The 21,818-nt window shown below is 42.7% G+C and overlaps 1 long non-coding RNA gene across 1 annotated transcript in view; it reads right to left on the reverse strand.

Moving 5' to 3' along the window:
* Positions 1-10,414, reverse strand: part of LOC109285424 (uncharacterized) — a 45,828-nt gene extending 35,414 nt beyond the window's left edge. The window contains exon 1 of the long non-coding RNA XR_002093160.2: positions 9,741-10,414. This is a non-coding gene — a long non-coding RNA (uncharacterized LOC109285424). The remainder of the gene's footprint in view (positions 1-9,740) is intronic.
* Between the last annotated feature and the right edge of the window lie 11,404 nt (positions 10,415-21,818).

Genomic DNA, 21,818 nt, shown 5'->3' on the forward strand with positions numbered 1-21,818 from the left:
GAGAGCTGGCGTGAGGTCCCTAATAAGAGACAATGGGGCCGCATCTCCCGATCAGTGGCAGAGTTTGGAGAGAGAGAGAGAGAGAGAGACCCTAGCTGGGGTGAAAGCATGGGTCCCGACCCAGAGGGTGCCCTAACCTAAGGGCGTTGAGGGCTAAGGGTGTATGGAGCTCTCACTGTGGGTGCTCCATTTCCTTCGGCGTTCTCCCTACCTTCTTTCTTTTCTGTCACACCTCACTAGTAGTCATGGTGGTGGCTTTGTTCATATTTGCTTCACGTCAGGTGTTTCAGGGAAAAGGAGTTTCGGATCAAGGCATTGGCAGTGGTCCGCTTTAGGGCTCATCTATCTCAGTCCCCTTTGTGAGGGTAGATTAGCGGAGTCCTTAGCACCAGGCGAGGGTGGCTGGGACCCCTTGAAAGGGGAGAGAGAAGCCATGCAAGAATGCACTGGGGGATACTGCCAGCAGACACTGAAGGCTAAGGGCACCAGAGAAGACAAGCCTGAAAGCTGAGGGTCTCCAGACCCTCCCACTGGAGTTCCACCAGGGCCCTCGGATGGTCATCCCCAAGAGACAACACAGAGACCAGGGAAGACACCAGTGGGGGCTAGCCGTGAATAGACTCAGAGGCTCGTCTCAAGGGGTGGTGCATGGTCGGGGTGTGGGGGAGGTTGGAGCCCCATGAACGCCTGCCAAGACATGTGACGGCCCTGGAGGCACTTTCAAAGGGGACCCCCTCCACTGAAGAACCATTCAAAGTCATGGCAGACGAGTTAGGGTGTCACCCTTGAAGACAGCCGAGGTGCCCTCTGGGGTCCGCACATGGATCCCTGGCAAGCAAGATCAACTGATCAGGTGAAGGCGGCACAGAAGCGTATAATAGAATGGAGGCAGGCACGCTGTGAAAAAGTAAATAGCTGTAAAATAGGAAAACAAAGAGTATAGAAGGAGGGGAGGTGGGGGGGGGGAATGTAAATGGTAAGTTCAGGCAGGTACCTGGTGAATCAGATGTCAGGCATATTGTAATTTGTCATAAATCCAGTGTCTATATTGAGTCCATGATTTTTTGTATCCAGTAGATTTATAAAATGAAGTTTGTAGACTTGTCTACAAAAGATGCTTTGTAAGTTAGTTCCCTTTGAGGATTAGAACTGAGAGATCAGAGAGAGAGTGATTGTCTTGTGAGAAGTGTGCACACACAAATAATTGGATATTTTTTGTCTTCAATGGATGTTTGATGTGCATTCATTTTGGTATGCAGTTGTTGTTTGTTTTCTCCTACATACTTTCCATCAAGGCATTTGGTGCACTGGATGAGATGTATTACATTTCTGGAGGTGCAGCTGTAAGATCCAGGAATGGTGATGGTTCTGTTGTGAGGTGAAGTTATTGTGGGAGTGGTGGAGATGTGTTGACAAGTTTTGCAGTTCTTCACCTGGCATGGCCCGTATTCATTTGGTGTAGTTCGGGACATAGAGAGTTTGCTTCTGATGATGATGTTAGTGAGGTTTAGTGCTTGTTTAAAGGCTAGGATAGGTGGTTCTGGAAAGACCTCTTTGAGAATTGGGTCTTCTAGCACGGGTTGCAATTGTGTGAAGATTTTCCATGGAGGTTCCAGGGAAGGGTGGTATGTCATAACTAATGGTATGCAATTCATGGGGATTTTCTATTTGTACTGCAGCAAATTTTTACATAATAACCATGTAACTCTTTCAAAAGTATGATCTACCTTTCTTGAGGAGTGTCCTTGTTGAGTGAAGGCCGTTTTGAGATTCGTGAGGTGGCAATTATGGGTATTCTCCTTGGTGCAAATTTGGTGATATTGGAAAGCGTGGCTGCAAACCACAGCTTTCTTGGTGTGTTTAGGGTGATTGCTGGTTTTGTGTAGTTGGTCTTTGGGTTTCTTGTATATGGTGGCCTGTATTTTACCATTTTGGATATAGATCATGGTGTCCAAAAATGAAATGCTGGTGTTATAGAGTATTCAAGAGAGACTGTGTGTGTGTGTGTGTGTGTGTGTGTATAAAATTCCAAGTCAGGAATTTGTGTGCATGTGTGCGTAAGTTATAGGAGTTTTCTAGTCTTTAGACATGTCTACCCTGGACGCTGACTATGCTGTAGCTGAATAAGACTGCGCAGCAGTATTAGTCACATGACAATATAGACAGTGCTAATATGCTACTGCACTGTATTATTATGCTACTGCACAGTAGTGTCATTTAAAAGACATTCACTAGTGCTACTACACAGTAACTCCAGTTACTGCACATTATTTATTTCTTGCTTATACAAGTTTTAAATAAATGTGCATTAAACACTGTAAAGTAGTGTCTTGTGTAGATGTGCCCTTTGTGTCTCATTTGAGGAATTTGTTGTGCTGTTTGCCATTTACTGTAAGCTGTTCTGAGCCTTTCTGGATGGAGTGGGATATACATCTAAATAAACTCATGTTTGCAGAAGTGGGGTGCTGCAGGATCCTCTGCTGTACCTGGATCTCCAGGTGGTAGCTGTGGCTAGAAGTCTCTTTCACTAACTCCAGTTGGTGAGAAGGCAGTGACCCTTTCTTTTAGTTTCAGATCTGGCCATCATCATCCACAGCTTCATAATGTGAAGGCCTGACTACTACAATGAGCACTACATGTGGCTGCCCTTGAAAACCATCCAGAAGCTGCAGCTGGTGCAAAATGGGGAGGCCTACCTTCTGATGGCATTTGGGTCACTTGGATCACATAACTTCAATCTTTCAGTGTCTGCACCAGCTCCCAGTAGCTTTCTGGGTGCAATTCGAGGTGCTGGTTTTGGCCTATAAGGTTCTACGTGACCTAGAAGTGACTAAGTGTTTTGAATTACAATGTGGTTGAATTATATGGCCAGATATTTTCATTGTTTGCCAGCAGATGTGAGAGCCCACTGACTTCCATGCAAATTAGGATATTCTTACACTGTTGTTAGAGGCATGATCATAGCACATACACACATAACCAAGACAGTTTAATGGTGAAGTTACACATTATACTTAGACCATACTAAGGGCACTTGAAACTTGAGTGTCCACACATAAAAGCTTGTTAACTCATGCTAAGTGACCTCTGAGCATCTCAAAGTTATGCCACTTCAGGCATGGATTAACTCTGGGTTGTGTTACCTAGGTCATGTCAGTGTAACTTCAGACATCTCCATGGAATTTAAATGAGCAATTCGCAGCCCTCCAGTTGCCTAGGATATACCCCTCCCAGCTGCCCCGTACCCCAACCCAGAGCAGGAATAGAGCCCAGGTGTCCTGGCTTCTAGCCATGTTCTTGCCGGCCAACCCTCTAGTAGCAAGTCAGAGCTGTATAGTCAAGAAAAAGTATTAACGCTAAATGTGTGACTGCTCACATTCTAACTTTAACACCACTTAAAATTCCACAGATTTAGCACACTCTAAATGTCATGTGTAACTTCACCCTGATTTTCTTCAATACCAAGGACAGTGAAGGAGCCACATCAAAGGCTTCAGCACATGCTTGCTACCTATAACCATGGACCTTAAAACACTTGCATAGCCTGTGCTGCTGTGGCTTTACTATCAGAATGTGAGCCTACCAGCTTAACGCAAGCTCTGGAATGTCCAGAAGTTACATATGTGATTGAAGAGTAGGCAAATCTGAAGAAGGAAAGTTCAAGTTTCACTATCAGAGTTAGAAGAACTAGCCACAGTGGCATAGAAGATCACCATGTGCTAAGGACTGGATAGTTCTCTGCTAACAATTTCAGGAGATTAAATAATTTCTTGAACAACACTTAAGATTTAACGGTTTCTTCTAGATTGGTTGGTGAAATATTTAAAAGATAAGGTCAAGAATGCAAACTGCTACCGTGGGTTAACAAAGAATAAGAATTTAGAGAAACAACAAAAAAGAGTCAAGATTAAAATATGGGTTTCTTGTTGAATTGCAGTCTCTTCCACTTTCCTATAACAAATCAGCCACATAACTGGTTATAGAGAGTTTGGATACATGGATGATATTTGGTTTTATATACATATTTTTACCTTAAATGTCAGGGACAATTTTAATTGAAACTATGTTGATGTTTCACATTGTTGATGTCTTGCATGAGGTAGCAAAAGCAGTGAAAAAAATCAATTTGCTGTGGTTTCTACAGCCTAATGCAAGCTTTCCTTTATCTGAAGGCATTTTTAATGAAGCAAATTCTGAAACAGAGGAACTGGTTCATTACAAGTGGTTAACTGCCTTGCTGCTTTGTATATGCTATTTGCCACAAGAATACAATAAATGACCATGACCTAAGTGACATTAATCTGGCTTACTAAAATGTTACATCTGGTTTTAGGTGAGAATGCCATTCTTTGAACTAGGAATGGGTTTCTTCAGCTGAAATAAGGATGTAGACTAGAACTAATTGAATATCTTAAAAAAACCCAAAACTTTCTTCTACATGTGGCTAGCTTGCAATCCTAATAAAGAACTAGAGTGTGTGAGGTGAGAGCTTGAAAATGGCTTTGGTTTTACTTTAAGATCAAGGAATTCATGGTCATTTCCTTGGCCTGACAGAAACTTTGAAGACTCTTCAAATCTTTTCTCCATGCCTGTTTGAAGTCCTTTGAATTCTTACTAATTCTGTTTTCCTGATTCTGATCTCCCCAGCTTCTTAAAAAAAACCAGTGAAGCAGCAGAGATGAGAGAGAGGTTTATCATGTGACCATTCATCCCACAGGCTGAATCCAGGACACTTGGCAAGTCTATAAAATTGTCATGCCTGAACTTCCTTCTTTGATGGCTACATTATTTACACCCAGATGCATTCATTTTTAATTGCCTTTCTATGGAGCATTAGTGATAGCTCATTAAACAAAGCATACATTGTAATCAATATACCACAGACCTCCTTCCATATTTACAAGTAGGATCCACTTCTGTATATATTTTAATATGGCTTCTGTTTTATTTCAGAATTTTTATGGATGCAGTATTACCTCATAAATATTCATACTAATTTGCAATCACATTTTAAGAGGAATTTTGTGGTGAACTTTGGATGGCTATTTCAGGTCTCATCAGGTTTAAATTTACATTAAGTAGGAACACCTGTTTACTCAAGGTCACCTCCTTATTCTGGCTCCACAGTTATGGAGAGTCCCTTGGTAATGGACCAGCTGACTCTGCTATGGAACAAGGTTTGGGGTGATGACTGTCACAGCCATCCCCCAAGTCTCAACAAGAATGGAGAGGAGGCACAAGCTAATATTTACGTTCTGTACTGCACGGGAGTAGTTAGACTAAAGGCCCAGTATTGCACTGGAGTCTAAGTCCAAAAGGAAATAGCTTTAGCAAGTAGCGCACACAAGGAGTGTGCTTTGGGTGCATACAGACATTACATTTAGATCACCCTAACCAAGCTTAGAGTAAGCTAAATGCTTGTGTGCACGCGTTCACAGCTTAGAGTGCCCTAAAAATGGTGCACCCAATTTTAAGTTAGTTCTCATCAGATGAAAACTAACTCCAGATCAGCATGAGTTAACCAGATTTCAAATGGGTTAGTCTTACCTAATAAATGATTGAAGGTCTACCCAAAAATGGTTCCAGGGCTGGGAAAACCCAGGCACTCTCCAGAGTCTGTGCTGTTTCAGACTCTTTCCCCACCCACCCACCACATCCTAGACCAGGCAGCAACCCCCAATTTGTGGCAGCCCCTTCCTCTCGACCCTCCAACTCTCCATGATCCAACCAGATCCCTCCAACCACTTACTTGCCTCCAGCTGCCCACATACCTCTTCCATATAAGCAGTGAATGCCTGCACACAGTGGTCTTGACTCAGGTCTAGGTGGCTTAAACTAAGCTGCCTAACCCTAAACCAGGATCTGTGAATACTTGTTCATACCCTTTATCACATGTTAGTTACTGTGGACATTTAGCTGGTTCTTTTGCAAGGCTGACTGACTTCAGGATGGGAGACTATGAAGAGGGTTTAGGTGCAAACTTCATTAGTTACAGTGAATCTATACCCCTAACATGAATTTTAACACCGAGCAATTTTTCTCATGGATACCTGCTTCTTAACTATGGTTCTAGTGGTATATATTTTGCTATCATATGATTATTCATGTTTGCATTAGACAGCTGTTGGTTAAAAAGCTGAAGTAGACATGGTAACAAGAAGCAAGAGCCTAGGACTCTGTCCTTCCAGGGAGTGCCTGCCCCACTGCAGAAGTCATGATCTCTCCTTTTCTTAATGACATTTCATCTCAATCCCTGACTTCTTCACTCTCAGCTGCCCCATAGGTCAGCTTCAATAGGAAAAGTAGAGGGTGCTTTTAGCCAGCTATTCTACAACTCAATGACTTGGGTGCTTGTACACATGACAAGGGTTTAGCTCAGTTTAGGTCTCCCTAAATTGAAATGGTTGGTTTTTAAAAACCCACCATTTCCACCACTTCAATTTAGGGAGAACTAAACAGAACTAAACACCCATTGCATGTACACAAGGGTGAGGGGGTCTGATCCTTAGATCCTACCTGTCTCTTCCGTGGTGGGAGAGCTGAGTTGCCAGTGGGCTGAGCAGTCCCTGAGCTGCGCAGGGCCAGGTGTTTCCCTCCATGGTGGTGGCATCCCCCCGGCGGCACCTACCTGATGGCACCCGGCCTGGGCAGTCCTGGGGGGCACTGCCCCTGCAGAGGGAAGCACCAGACCCCATGCAGCTCAGGGGCTGTGTGACCTGGTGGCCGCTCATTCATGCAGGCAGGCTTAACTGAAGAAAAAGTTAAAAAACAAAACAAAACAGGGAGAAGCCTGATTTTTTTTTTTTTTTTTGTCTCCCGGAGCTTATCTGTCTGCCTGAGCTGCGCGGGGCCTTGGTGCTTCCCTTTGCAGCTGCAGCACCTTGAGCAGCTCCCGCCCACTAGCAGCCCACCTGGGAGCAGCCTGCGGGGTGTTGCAGTTGCAGAGGGAAGCACCAGGCCCCTGTGCAGCTCAGGCAGTCAGGCAGGTTCTGGGAGAAAAAAAAAAAATCAGGCTCCTCACCGTTTTTTTTTTCTTTAGTCTGCACAGGCTACTGCTGGGTCGCAGAGACCCTAAAGTGTGCGGGGCCTGGTGCTTCTCTCCCTGGTAGCAGTGCGGATCTTGGGTATTTTAATGAGAGAATTTGGGTTTTTTTCAGCAAATTTGCCAGCGGACAGGTGCCACCTGGTGGATGAGGCCTCTGTGGAGGAAAGCACTGGGGGCCCCTGCAGCTCAGGGATTGATCAGCCCACCAGTAGCTTGCACCTCTCACTGCAGGAGAGGTATGTAAGCTCCAGCACCCTGTGCACTGTCTCTGCTGCTGTTGACCATCCAGGAACATCTGGCTTGCCCCTGGGGCAGAGCAGCAAGGTGGCAGGAGGGTGGCTGGGTGTGCTGGCAGTGTGAGAATGCAGTGGGGATGGTGCACAGGGTGCTGGAAGCCCACCAAGCCCAAGCTTCCCCGAGCACATTGGCTTCCAGTGACCTGTTGCACTTTGCTACATAGCAAACTAAAGTTTTTACCTTGCTATGTAGCCAAGTAATTTAAAGCAGAATATGCCACTGAGTGTGTAAATAGCAACACCATTAAAGTGGTGCAAAAGGACAATTAAGCCACTTTAAAGACCAATTTTGTTGCATGTACAAAGGCTTTTGGACACTGTCTTGGGAAGTGGGGGGTGTACTTTTAAATTGCCTCAGGTGAAGAAGGGTCTAGAACCAAGTTCTTCCACTTCCAACTGTAGTCCCTAGGCTGTTGGGAAAAGGGAGTATTACCACCACCACTAGCAGATTTAAAGAGTGAGCAAGAAGCTGTGCTTTCTTTTGAAGTTGGTGGAGAACACTGAGTCAAGTGTGTAAATTGAAGAAGAGCACAGAGTACAGACACACTTTACTGCCCAGCATTTCTAATTGGCTAACTGTAGGCATGTCCCTGACCAATAGCTCTGGTTCCCTTTGGGAAATGCTGAAGTCCCTCTAGTCAGTGGAAAGAAAACCTAGGGACATTATCCTTTCCATTTGGATCATCCTTCTGAGGCAAGGCACTAAAATTTTAGGCACTGTAATATGTATGCGGAGATGCCTGCAAGATTGATTTGGATCTGTCCCAAAGCCCTGGATGAAAAAAAAAAGACACAGAGATGCCCAAGACTTTCTTAGGTACCTAAGTCGCATTTTTTTCAATACTTTCGTGGAACAGGAGCCTAGAGCTCAAGACACTTTTAATACAGTAATAATGAAAACATGCATAGCGATCCTTAATCAGATTTTAAACAAAAATGTCCCAAACAAACATATAACAGCAAACAAAATAAAATCAGACAATCCACACACAGAGTTTAGAAGAAATGTAAACCCACATTCTTCAAGGCATCAACAGTAAACTTCCTGAGATTAGGAGCTTCTCCATAGGCTGGTTATTTCTTAATTCCTTAAGTGATTTTCTTGTACCAATGGAGCAATTGGTACTGTCACTACTGATGAAGGTTACTGTCAGGGATAAGATATTTTACTATATGGATCACTGTCAGATTCTGTACGGCAGTTCCTATACTCTAGCTTTTTAAATATTTTGTACCTTTGACCAAAGATAATCCTATTTGGATGGTTGTCATTCTATCCTTATTGATCACCACAGTTCCTGGTGGTGATGATACTGTAGACTACTAGGATAGAATATATTTTTTAAAGTATTCACTGTATATATTGTTTTTATTTACACCCTTAGCTGTATATTGGTCATTAGGCATGGTGGATTTAGATACTTCATCATTGTTTCATTCTTATGCCTTTATGATGTAGGAATATTTTTCTGTATTTTTGTTTGATTATTAATCCCAAACACAGGTGATAACTCCCAGACCATGCACATGAAATAATTTTATCTTGAAATATTGCAGAAGATGCAACAATGCCGCCATTGAAAATTGTGACTTAATCTTTTCTTTTCCCAAAATGTGGAGCCGTAACAGTTTCTCATGATTCCAAGGATTTCAGAAGAAGACCAGACTCTATGGTCAATCCATTGGACCTTAAAAATGCAATTTGTTACAAAAATAAAGAAATAAAGAAATTATATATATATATATATATATATATATGTGTGTGTGTGTGTGTGTGTGTGTGTGTGTATACATATATATATGTGTATGTATACAAATCTAAAGTGAGGGGAGAAGTTAAGTTGTAGTGGTAATATATATTCTATTACTTAATTATCACATCAATAGAACAGCAGTTTAATCCACTATTCTCTCTTGTTTAAATTCGTAATCATTGAATTATTTGTAAAAAAAGTAAATTAAAGTAGTTCCTAGTTTTCTTTTCATGTAACTCTCATGTCAGGTTACTGTTGCATTTCCATCTCTTCCATAAACCCCACTGTAATGATCTTGATCTGTTAATTTAAATTAACTCCATCTTTCTCATTTTCCTAACAATATTCTTTGAGCTTTCAGTTTAGAAAATCATTCCTGAACACTCTGTCAATTCATTTACACAGAGTCTTATCCACCCTCCCTGTCATCAGTTCTTTTCGCTGAATTGTTTCTGGTGTTCGTGCAGGTGTGCAGAGGTAGTGGTGGTGGCAGGGGAAACCCAAAAAACTCTCCTCCCGCTTGTCACTTAACATGCTGGCTATTTCATGCACCCCAAAAGCACAAAAAATGTTCCTTACATACTTTACAGGAGTGTTCTGTTCTGGAGTGAGCCATTATTATTCAGTAGTTCCTCATCTACTTACACTTAGCAAAGAGCGACATCTTAAAAAAATAAAAGAATTGCTGCTGCAACGACAACAGAACGCTGAATGCCAAACGTACTTCAGGAAGTCGCTGAAAAAAGAAACCGAATGTCTGTGCTGGAGAAGAGACTGCCCACTTAAATGAGCTTAGGTAAGATGTAAGCCTCTTTCAAAGACAAGTTATTTGGCTGTGATGACTAAGCTGATATAATGTCAGGTAACATGAAGGTTGCTGCTCTTTGGAATTCCCTATGTGATCCGAGCAACAGCAGATCATTGTAAGACAACACCAGAATTATTTGACTTTGCTGTTGATACAAATAAATGTATTGCTGTTGATACAAGGCTTACAGAAATGTTGCTCCAATACCATCAAGTAGCAGATTTGTTTAAAAAAAAAAGAAAAAAAAATTGTGTTCCTTCCTCCTCTCAGCACGGAAAAGCTTTCTCCCCAAGACTCCCTTTCTCATACAGTTCCAATGCACTGGAGCATGGCGGCATGAGATGCTTATTCCTGAATGTAAATGGAATATAATAGTATCAACCCTCCACAAAAAAAAAAGGAAGAGGTCCTGGTCCGGCTTGGGCCATCTTCAATGTCATCAGAAGGAGAATTAAGAGGATTTGGCAATTCCATGGTCAGCTTCACTGCAGAGCTTCCCAGATGCAGCTGCCACAACTAGTTCACTAAATCACTGTGTTCCACAAATACACACATCACAGGACTTTCCCATATGCTGTGGCTAACTCCTCCCACATTCAGTCCTCGGCACGTCAAAATTACTGTTTTATACAAATTAACCCTGTGAAGCCCTATAGTACTTTTCTAGTTTTCCTTCCCTTTCCTTTTTTTTTTTCAATTTACCTCCTAGCTCATAAACTAGCCATTTGCAAGCCTGTCACACAGTTCACAGATCAAGGAATCAAGGTGTCAAAAGCCTTCCTTAGTATAGACATCACTTATTCTTTACTGCCTATTTATATTTGTGCAGCACTTAGACATTCTTCCATCTTGAGGGAATTAAGCTTCTTCAAGTGCTCTGTTTTCTGGTTAATTGTATTTTTGCCAATGGCTTGTTGGCCAAAAAACAATGCCCCCTTTCTCCTGCCCGCCGCCCCCCCCCCCCAACTAAAATCTCCAATCCTTTTTAACCGCTGGCTTGCTTTTGCATGTATTTATGCAGCATTGACTTAAAAAATACATACATTCAAATACAAATAAATTGAATGGAGAAGATAACTGAATTTATAGACTTTTATGAATTCTAGAGGACCTTATCCTCTTTTATTGTATTCTCTGATATTAAGTGCTTCTGGTGAAATACTTCAGATGGTAATAAAAATATGATGATAGAGAAAAGATGCTCATCTCAAAGTGACATGTCCAAGCCATCATTTCATTTTCTCTAATATGCTGTTTTAGTTTGCTTTCTGTCACTTAGTTTAAAAAAAGCATGATGATGAAGTTCTTGCACAACTATATCTTTCTCCTGACAGTGCCTGTGCCAGTAATTTACAAGTAATGGCTTACAGCTGTGAACTTTGGCTCTTGAGTTGTTTTGGTATTTCAGTAATTACAACAGTTTCATTAACATTTAAAGGGAATAGTCAGCTCAATATCAATAAGAGACTGTTTTGTACTGTGTAGATCCATTTTACATTTGCATTTGACATTTGATAATCTCTACACATGCTCTGAGTCATGGAAATTAGGTGTCACATAATGCCAAAATGAACTCAGGTATAGTCTGCAAGCAAATCCAGTCAGCTTTAGGGTGAACATGCACAGGACAGGTACTGGTGACATGAGAGAGACATCTTTGGGGACTTCTTCATTTGAGATCTGAATATATATTTTCTCCTTTATTATAGCTATATTTTGTACTTGGTGTTTCTATTATTTTTCTAGGGGGTTTCAGAGGAAGCAAAACAGAAGCTGGTGGAGTAGTAAAAAATTGTTAGAATATTTTAACCATGCATATCTGTAACATGTATATGTACTGTAATATCATTATAAATTGGTCTTCTGTTTCTGTGACACCACTATTTTTCATTATGGCATCTTTACCTTCCATTAAAAAATTATCTGAGACGAGTCTTTTTACACTGAATTTTAGCAGTGCACTTCACTGAGCCAACAAATTATCTTTGAGACCTCAAAGTAAACTGGTGCTCATCTTAATGCTGCAGACTGCTGCATCTTCCAGCTTATCTATCAACCAATCAATGCTGATATTAAACAAAGATGTTGACAGGCTTCAATCCTACCAAAATCCCATGGAACTAGGAAACTATGCTGTGTATTGTCTATTAACTCCCATGTGGGTTTCTGTTTCACGTATAGGTTTTCTATCAATAATGTTTTCTTCCCAGAGATTCCAAGTCAGTTAATCCCTAAATTTGCTTAAAGCACTGAACCAGATTTGACGGACATCTATGAAAAGTGCTGCATATATGTTTCCATATTCAGCCAGTTTCTCCAACTTTTATCAAAATAAATATTTGGGGCAACTTTCAAATTAGTTCCTTAAGGTGTTTATACACGTGCTCTGGGACTGGGGAGTGGGGACTTAAATCAGAGTGACTCTGAGAGCTTTAGAGCCTGGCCCATCACTTGTATCAGCATCCCTGCACTGAAAAATGGTGGTGGGGGCACTTTAATTAAAGCTTGTTCAAAGAGCTTTAGTTAAACCGCTCCTGCCACCATTTTTCAGAACAGGGATACTGATATATATGATGCCAGAGCCTCCTGAAACATGATAATTACCATGCTTCAGCAGACTTGATTAATTGAGTCTGGTCCGATACTCTGTAATTACAGTGCATTGGAACAGCCTCCCTGCACGTGTATAGTTACCCTTAATTTTTAAATTTGACTCAGGCACAAAATTAAGCTGCCTAAGTTCCAAACAGCAATTCAAACTGGCCAGGTGCCAGCAACTACAAAACTCAACTAGCACTTTCACTTCCTCAGTACCTCCATTTTAAACTCAAGGACTCAGAAGTGATTCAGCACTATTGTAACATTCACTAGTTTTGTGGGATGATCACCAAGGTTCCTAGTTTTCTTCCAACCTGCCACCCCAATCTCCATTTAAGAAACATAAAAATCTGTATTTTTCCTATAACCTACTGAAAGTGAAATGGCATCCCACAGTTTTTGCTCTCTTATTTTTGCCACAGCTTTTGCCTCTTGGCCAATCAGTGATACCCCCCTGCCATCATCCACCATGGATTCTTCACTTTCCTGCAATTTTCTGTGCCGAATGGAAATCTAGAACCCCTGATGATCACTATTGTAATTTAGACACTTGCTGGGAAGCCTATAAACTCTGAAATCCCAGACAAGCCCTATAATTGGACAGTACTGAATTCAGCTTAATAATGATCAGGGAGGTGTTGCTTCCCACCTTTTGTCCGATAGCCTAGTAGATGATACATTTACCCAGAAAGTGGGACATCTTGGTTCTAGGTCATTCTAAGCCTGAGGAGATTCATATCCACTTCTCCTTTTTTTTTTCTATAGTATGGCCCAAACCACCACCATTTAGAATAAACTTATTTGGGCATGTCCACGCATGCAGGCACATGCACAAGTAGCAGTGGCAAAAATTAGTGCTGGAGATATGTGCCTTAGCACATGTGCCTGAACATCCATTTGGTGTGGGGCAAATTGTGCCGCTTGGGGCAAACTGCCCCAGATCAGCTCTTCTCAGATCTTCAGCCAGGGGGAGCTAGAGGCTGGTATAAAAAGCTGCCCTGGAGGCAGCTCAGGGCTATTTGCCCTTAGGAGCTTCTGAGGCCCAGCCAGTTGGTATCTGAGGATACTAGCCTTTGTGCCAGCTGGACTGCTGAAGCAGCCCTAACCTAGAGTGGCACCTGAACCCTCTACCCACAGCAGCAGTATGGCAGTGGGGATTACTGCCTGACTGTGACCTGCTGCTACCTGCAACAGCATCTGTCTCCTTGGATCTGTGGCTCTATTGCTGTGTGCCTGCCAGACCCAGATGGGGGCCACGTGGATGCCTGGGCTATGGTATGAGCACTGCAGCAGAGTTACCTGCACTTCTGGGCCAGCTGACAATGAGCTGCAGATGCACAGTTGGCCTTCATGCGGCACTGCTAACATGTCTATTGGTGTCCCCGCTCTGTCATCTGGGCAGCTATTGTCCAGAAGATGTGCTCATTGTGGTGGTCTGCTTTGATCTGTTGAAGCATGTCCTCTTGGCCCCAAATAGCCAGATCAGCCACCTCATTTGCTGTCCAGCTGGGTCCCTGGTGCTGGCCCTGGGCAGGCTCTTCTGCCTGGCTCCCGCCACTTGCTTCACCAGCAGGGATTCTGGTATTCTTTGTTTAAAAATTGCAAATTTGCTGAAAAAAACCCCAAATTCTCTCATAAAAATACCCAAGATCCGCATTCCCCCATGATTAAAATAAAATGCCATTATACATATTACGCATGTGCGAAGCTGGCCGTATTTGATTTGGATTCAGATTCAGCCCACTTTGAGGGTCAGTAATTCAATCTGTTAATTCGGATCGCTGTACTGATTTTATTTGACTAAATCCAAATATGAAAATTCAATGCTGATTTGGACAATCAGTGAGTTGGCCATAGACGCAGCTTTGTTTTTTTACATACCTAAAGGTACCAGGCACGGCTCATGATGCTGAGATGGTGGGGTGGATGGAACATTCCACAGGAGTACGGGGGGGGGGGGGGGTTAGGGGGCAGCCCAAGTGCTCAGAGGTGGATCCGGAAGTGTACTGGATGTACTTCCAGTTCACTTTGTCCGGGTCTGCTGCCGAGCGAGTGGGGGACTCCCCCCTGCACCTCTCCCCTGGCTCAGTGATCAGCCATGGGAGGACCTCGGGTGCCCACCCCAGACCCAGGAGGCACTAGTCATTGAGCCAGGGAGTGGGGCAGAGTTCCCTGTATGCTCCATGGAGGACCTGGAAGTGGACCTGAAGTGGTTCTGGTCCATTTCCGGGTCTGCTGCTGAGTGTGCTGGGAATACCCCCCTACCCCCCCATGCTCCTGTGGAACACTGCATCCACCTCACTATCTCAGCATTCGTGAGCCACCTGGTATCTTGAGGTATGTAAAAAAGACATTTAAACTGTGTCTATGTCCAAATCATCGAATCTCTCTGAATTGATTTGGAAGGTTCTGAGTCAATTTGGAGAGATTAAAATCCTGTATGTATGGGGTTTGTAGGGAGGTTTGTGGGTGGATGTAGTTGTGGGTGTGGAGTTTGGGGCATGGGGGTTGTGGGTAGATTGTGTGGGTTACATGGATGAGGTTAGGAGGGTTGTGGGGGTGCTTTGTAGGCATAGGGTTTTTGGGTGTGGGTGTGGGGTTTGTGGGTGGATTGTGGAGGGATTTGTGGAGGGGTTGTGGATATGGGGTTTGTGGGGTGGAGGCTACCACACACCTGCCCCCCCCCCTCCCCATGGCCCACAGCCCCTGCTGCCAGTGGCAGCAGCAGTAGCCAGCAGCAGGCCCTCAAGGCACTCACAGCCTAGTTGAAGGAACATTGTTCTGCTGGAATTTCTGTTCCTATTTGAAGAAAAAAATAGACAATTGCTGATGGACAATTGAAGAATAGTGTTCAATCAGCTTCTCAAAGATTCAGCTGTTTTCACAAACCGACGGTTGCTACCATTACTTGGCAGACAGGTACTGTTTTGCACAGCAGACATTACAAATGAATCAAGACTATAAACATCATGCCTGGTCACATCTGCCTGAGTCAAGCACCAGATTTTGTTCTTTATCTTGTATAAGTGGCACTTTCTCAAAGATTGACCCATTCACTTTTTGCTTTCTTTTTAAAGAAATCTGTCTTTGAAGGCTCAGACTGTAGTCTAGCTTTTTCTTAGCTCCTACTGCTGTGGTCATGGATCCTTACTGACCCATGATTGATATTGAAACTATGACACCCCAGCACCAATGGGGCAGCAGTTATTACAGATGACTTGAAACATTGCTGTCCTTTTCAGATAACTAAGGAAGTGAGGCTTGTTGTTTCAAAAGTAGGGGACAATTCAACACAGAAAGCCAACTGATAACTTAGTTCTACTGACAGCTTTTGGTTGAATAGGGTTACTTTTACTGTATTAACTAGCTGACATTGAATTCACAGTTACACTTCTGTCAGTGAATGCCAAGTTTGGCTCCACTGTGAACTCATACATTCATGACCTTTGCTAAGGCCATGATTAATAGCAGTATTCACAGGCAATGAACAGTATCATGGATCCAATTAAAACAAAACTGTTTTAAATTTTGTAGATGTATTCAAGGGAATTTCTGTAGTATTTGTCTAGTTCGAACATCAATTCAGTACATATTTTTTTAAAAATTAAATTTATGTAAAAGATTATTTAAATAAACCAAATGTTGCTTTACAGATTTATAGCAATTGAGCACCCTAAAAAACTTCTATTCAAATTTGGTAAAAGACAAGTACCAGTATTTAAACACTTGTATAGGGCCCATTATTATAATTATTACTATTACTATAACTCCTAGAAATAGATCTAAATAATAACTATGGATGTATCTTGGTATAAGTGCTTCATTTTCCCACACTAACTAAAGCTAACAAGTTGTAATTTTCTAATTGATAACAACAATATAGAAGACAGGTAATATGCTAGAGAAGAGAATTTCCTTTTCTGTTTCTGTAAGGAGACTAAAATCAATGATTCAGGATTGCTGAATCTGGATGCTGCCAATCCAAGAGACATTTTTGGTTTCTGAGGGTGTCTATACGTGCATTTAAAAGTGCCTCAATTTAATGTACATTAGCTTAATGAGCATTAAGTGGGTTTAGGCAGACCTCTTACACATTCAGGCATTAAAGTGCATTAACACTGTTTGTGGACTAACTTGGGACAAAGGTTCATTAATGTGTTTTTATTCACTCCTAAATTCACCATTTTAATGCACATTAATTTAGGCTAATGCGCATTAAAGCAACATGTGTAGATTCACCCTGAATTTTCTGTTGTGCTTTATTTATTTATTTTCTTTCTTATCTCATTGTTTTTGTTCAGCTGATTTGCTATTCACATGCAGTCTTCCTAAATGTTGTAGAGAAAAACCTGATTTTGTCTTATGATACAAGGGCAATTGAGCTTCAATCTCATCCAGGTAATATGAGCTGAGCTCCAAAATACTTTGTTGAATATGTGTTGCATGGACATTAAAGTGCAGCATCAGTCTGGAGACAAAGTGTTCACTATTTCCATGCATTTTAAGCAGACTTCAAGTTCTAGTCCTTAATTCACAATCGATTGAAAAATGGAGTTGTACAAACACCACACTTGACTGTGGTGTCATATAGATGGCCTTAATGTATTCTGCAGGTGAATATGGTACTTGTCATTGTATGCAGGGCAGCTCTAAAAATAGACCTATTTTGTAGGGCTGTACCAATGTAAATCACACAGCATACTTGTTGATAATATTGCTCCTCCGCTGAGCATCGGCAAATTTATGAGTCCTTGAAGGTCTGTTCCACATTTGGAGTAGAAATTGATGATACAGAGACTTAAAATTTTCACTGCATATTTTTGTTTAAAAAAAGGACACACGTCCTGTGTTTTGAAAAAGGCTTGGTATAAATGATCGAAGTTATGGTAAACTTACCATATCCAGTGATATCATTTTCAAGTATTTTATGCCGCTCTTAGCAGGCTGCCTGCTGAACTGGAAACAGTGTAGTTACTTTTATGCAGTGTTTTGGCTGGGCTAATTAATATTGTTGAGTGATAGCCAGCTAGCTAACCTTCCCTCCCCACAAATGAAATAGCCCATCCATGTAAACACAGTTGCACTGATTTCAGTTTAAGAAAAACCTACCCAGATCAGGGCAGCAGGCTTAAGGGTGTCACTGCCAAGGCTGGTGTAACAGGTATCCGCTCTGGGCCGAACTAAAATGTGGCCCGCACACCTGTTCCTGGGGCAACCGCCCGGCTTCTCGTCTGCCACGCCTTGCTGTTAATTAATTAATTGATGTTAATTAGCGGGAGGCTGCCCTTGTACTGCCCCGCTGCCAGGGGGCACTATCTGCAGCTCCGTTTCCTCCCCTACACCGCAGTCCACACCTCGCCGATGGATTAGCTGTTATGTCTTGGCCTTATCACAATCTGGCCCCTCTTTGTCCTCTCCGGGCCTTCCTTCCTTTGATCAACAATGCTGCCCCCTCTCTGGGGCCTCTGTGTCCACACTGGGACTTCTCAGCCACCGCGCCTTCTCTGGGGTCTTTCAGCAATGCTGCCCCCTCTTCAGGGTTCACCGTGCCCGCACTGGGCTTCTCAGTAAGGTTGCCCTCTCCCCCCCCGCTCTGGGGCCTTCTCTGTAACGCTGCCCCTGCTCTGGGCCTTCTCCATAATGCTGCCCCCACTCTGGGCCTTCTCAACTGCCCCTCTCTGAGGCTAGGGGTTTATGCACCCCGCATGCTGCACCCTCACTGGTGCTGGGGGCCTCACACTCCGCTGTGAGTCCCCTATGAGGCCTCCTCCAACCCCTAATAGCCTCTCCCAAACCACCGGTGATAAACAACAACACAACAGAAACTTGAGCCTCTTGGCTATAATGTAAACATAAGCTGCCTGGCTATAACAACACTTGGCCTACTGGGGAACACTCCTTCCCTCAGCAGTGTCAAAATGCTGCTCTTGTAGTCTGGCCTCCCCTTTCTTCCTTGAGAGAGTTCCTTCCCCTTGGGCCACTGGCAGGGAACTGACTCTGGCCCCAGACCCAGAGTTTATAAGGGAGCTAGGGCCTGCCTCTTCTGGTCAGCTGACCTTCCCTGGTTGCCCTGGCAACCTACAGCTGGGCTCCTTATTCCCTACTAGGGAGGAAGCCCTAGCAGTTTCCCCTCTTTGGGAGCAGGGCACCTCAGTGCTCTGTGACAGCTGGTAAAAGTAAAATATAGACAGAACTTGAAAAGCTGGGTACCTCTGTTTTATCCTAGGAAACAGTCCTGTTCAAACCCAATGACTTATATTGAATCTGAGACAAAACTTACAACTTAATATACAGTACTGTGTTCTAATGCCTAGGTTTGTGTTTAGCAGACACCTTTTTTATTAATGATTTCAAGAAATGAGACAGATCTATAAACAATTTTTGCAGCTGTATTGTAACCACAGCCATGCCTACTAGGCCTGTGTGAGTCAGCAGTGATATGATCCGGCTTCAGATCTGGCCACTTCAGATGCCAGGGATCCAATCTGGAGCTCTGGACTGGGTTTCTGCTTCGATTCGGCCGAAGCAGCTCTAAAGCTTCGGAGCCGCCTCAGAGATCTGGCCATAGGGTATAATGGGGAATCAATGAAATATCTATAACTTTGTTGTTTTTTGTCCTATTTGGATGAAACATGCAGAGTTAGTAGCCCCTGTGGAGAGCATAAAGTCTACCAAGTTTCAAGGAGATAGGTGCAGGGGTTTGGGGGAAACAGCACCCTAAATTCTTGAAAGCAAAACTAATGTCATGTGTATGTGTTACAACACAGGGGAGTCAAAGCTGCAGAGGTGGTAGCTCCTGCTGAGGCCAAAAAGCCTGCCAAGCTTCAAGAAGATCAGTGCAGGGGTTTGGGGGGAACTGCACCTCAAGCTGTGGACAAGCAAAACCTGTGACATGGGCGACACTGTGTGCGCTAAGGCGCAGCAAGGTGAAAGCTGCAGGGATGGTAGCCCCTGCTGCAGCCACGGAACCTGCCAGCTGTCAAGGATATCAGTGCAGGGCTTCTGACATCTGGGGCCCTGCACCCCTAGCTGCTGACAGACAAAACTCGTGACATGGGTGCTTGTGCAACTGACTGTCTCTGTCTTGGGGCAGTTGATTGTCTGTATTGATTATGTCTTCTCCTTAGTCTCTGCTTTTGTAGGTGTTAATTGATGGTAATTAACTGGCTACATTAGCTAGGTACTGTGTTTTGAGCTGGTCCCTGAGTGAATCATGATTGATTGGTAACTGGTAACACAGTAGCTTAGCAGCCAAGCCTGCAGTAGTGCCTCCCATGCCCCAAGTCAGAGACCGTTAGTTGCACAAGCACCCATGTCACGAGTTTTGTCTGTCAGCAGCTAGGGGTGCAGGGCCCCAGAACCCCCCTGCACCTATCTCCTCAACAGCTGGCAGGCTTCGTGGCTACAGCAGTGGCTACCATCCCTGCAGCTTTCACCCTGCTGCGCCTTAACACACACAGAGTCACCCATGTCATGAGTTTTGCCTGAGGTGCAGTTCCCCCCGAAACCCTTGCACCAATATTCTTGAAACTTGGCAGGCTTTGTGGCCTCACCAGGAGCCACTACGTCTTCAGTTTTCACCCCCCTGTGGTGTAACACATAGACGTGACATCAGTTTTGCTTTCAAGAATTTGGTGTGCAATTTCCCCCAAATCCCTGCACTGATCTTCTTGAAACTCAGCTGGCTTCATGCTCTCAGCAGAGGCTACCAGTAGACCAAAGTTAATCTAAATCATACAAAAAACAACAAAGTTATAGATATTTCATTGTTTCCCCATTATACCCTATGGCCGGACCTCTGAAGCGGCTCTGAAGCTTTTTTGAAGTGCTTTGGAAGCTCCCGACTGCTTTGGGAAGCCTAACAAAGCCAGCGCTTCAATCCAGAAATGCTGCTTCAGATGCAGAAGCATCCAAAGCTTCTTTGGATCTGAAGCTCTGTCCGAAGCCTTGCAGAGCCCTACCACAATAACAACGGAGCCATTAGGTTTCCCTTCAGAACCAAAGTGAAATAAATCTTGTAGATGCCCTGGGGTTAAGTGAGTGAATCAAAAGCAAGTTATCATAAATTTGACAATTATGAGGATTGATGCAAAGTCCACTGAAATCAGTGGGGCTTCTCATTTGATTTTGCATGTTTTGAATTAAAAGCATAACCCCTTTTATGACACAGAACACTATTATTGTATATGGCATACATTTTTTTTCCCTGCCAGAAATCAATAACTATACACTTAACTAAGAGAAGGAGAAAACCTTTGGTTGGCGTTAAAATATCAGATTGGCACTCAAAAGTTGAGATTGCATAAATGCTTCACTTTGAATCTGGTTCAATTAAAACATATATTAACTTCTTGCTGAATTTGACTAGATTGTTTCAGATTTAGAAAAAAATCAAAAACAATTTAAAAATTCAAAACAATTTTTCTTTTTCCTAAAATACAAGTTTACAATTTCAATTCAAATCAAAGATTTTTGTAGGTATATTTTATTGGACTAACTGTATAGTTGGGAGGGACATTGAAAAGCTTTCAGGCATCAAGTACCCTTGTTAGGGTCTGAGCAGAGCCTTGAGGAAGAGAACAGTAAAACCCCAAATCTTGTATGTGTCCCTCCTAACTACACAGTTGGTACACTAAAAAATGGCCACTTGCCTCTCACATTTTTCCTGGACCATCACAACTACAACATCAGTACAATGCTACCAATTCAAAAGAATAATTTTCTGTGAAATGTACTTTAATTTTACAAAGAACTATCTGAAGATCACCAAAACTAATAATAAACATTTTTTTTCAGGTTGACCAAACATTTTATTTTACCTAAGACATTTTTTAAATTATATTTTCACACAAAAAATAAATGTCAGATTTTTTATATTACAGGTAAGTAAAATAACTGGTTATTTGCACCTCTATTTAGATAGAAGGATAGAAACTGGATTCCTATTTTGCAACAGAGTGGTATTTTGCAAGGCTAGTGTTCTGCCTTAAAACTACTTTGGACAGTGTTGGAATGCCAAAGCAGGTAATGGGACAGTTGTGAACATTTGAAAAAAATGGTGTTGCTTCTTCCCATCAAAATTCAATATATGAAAACGTTCAGCCGTATGCATAGTTCAAAGTAAAAAAGGGTGAATAGTTTATCAAACAATAGTCTCTGGTTTTGATGAAACCGGTAATTTGTTGTAAAAATTAGAAAGTAATCAGAATAAATAAATCAGCTTCATTTTTAGATATCTTCAATAAAGACAATTTGTGGGAACTTTGACATTTTCACCAAGAGAGCTCTTCAGAGTGATTTAAATAGCTTTTATGGGC

Source organism: Alligator mississippiensis, chromosome 1 (genome assembly GCF_030867095.1).
Source record: "Alligator mississippiensis isolate rAllMis1 chromosome 1, rAllMis1, whole genome shotgun sequence".
NCBI classification, from domain to species: Eukaryota; Metazoa; Chordata; order Crocodylia; family Alligatoridae; genus Alligator; species Alligator mississippiensis.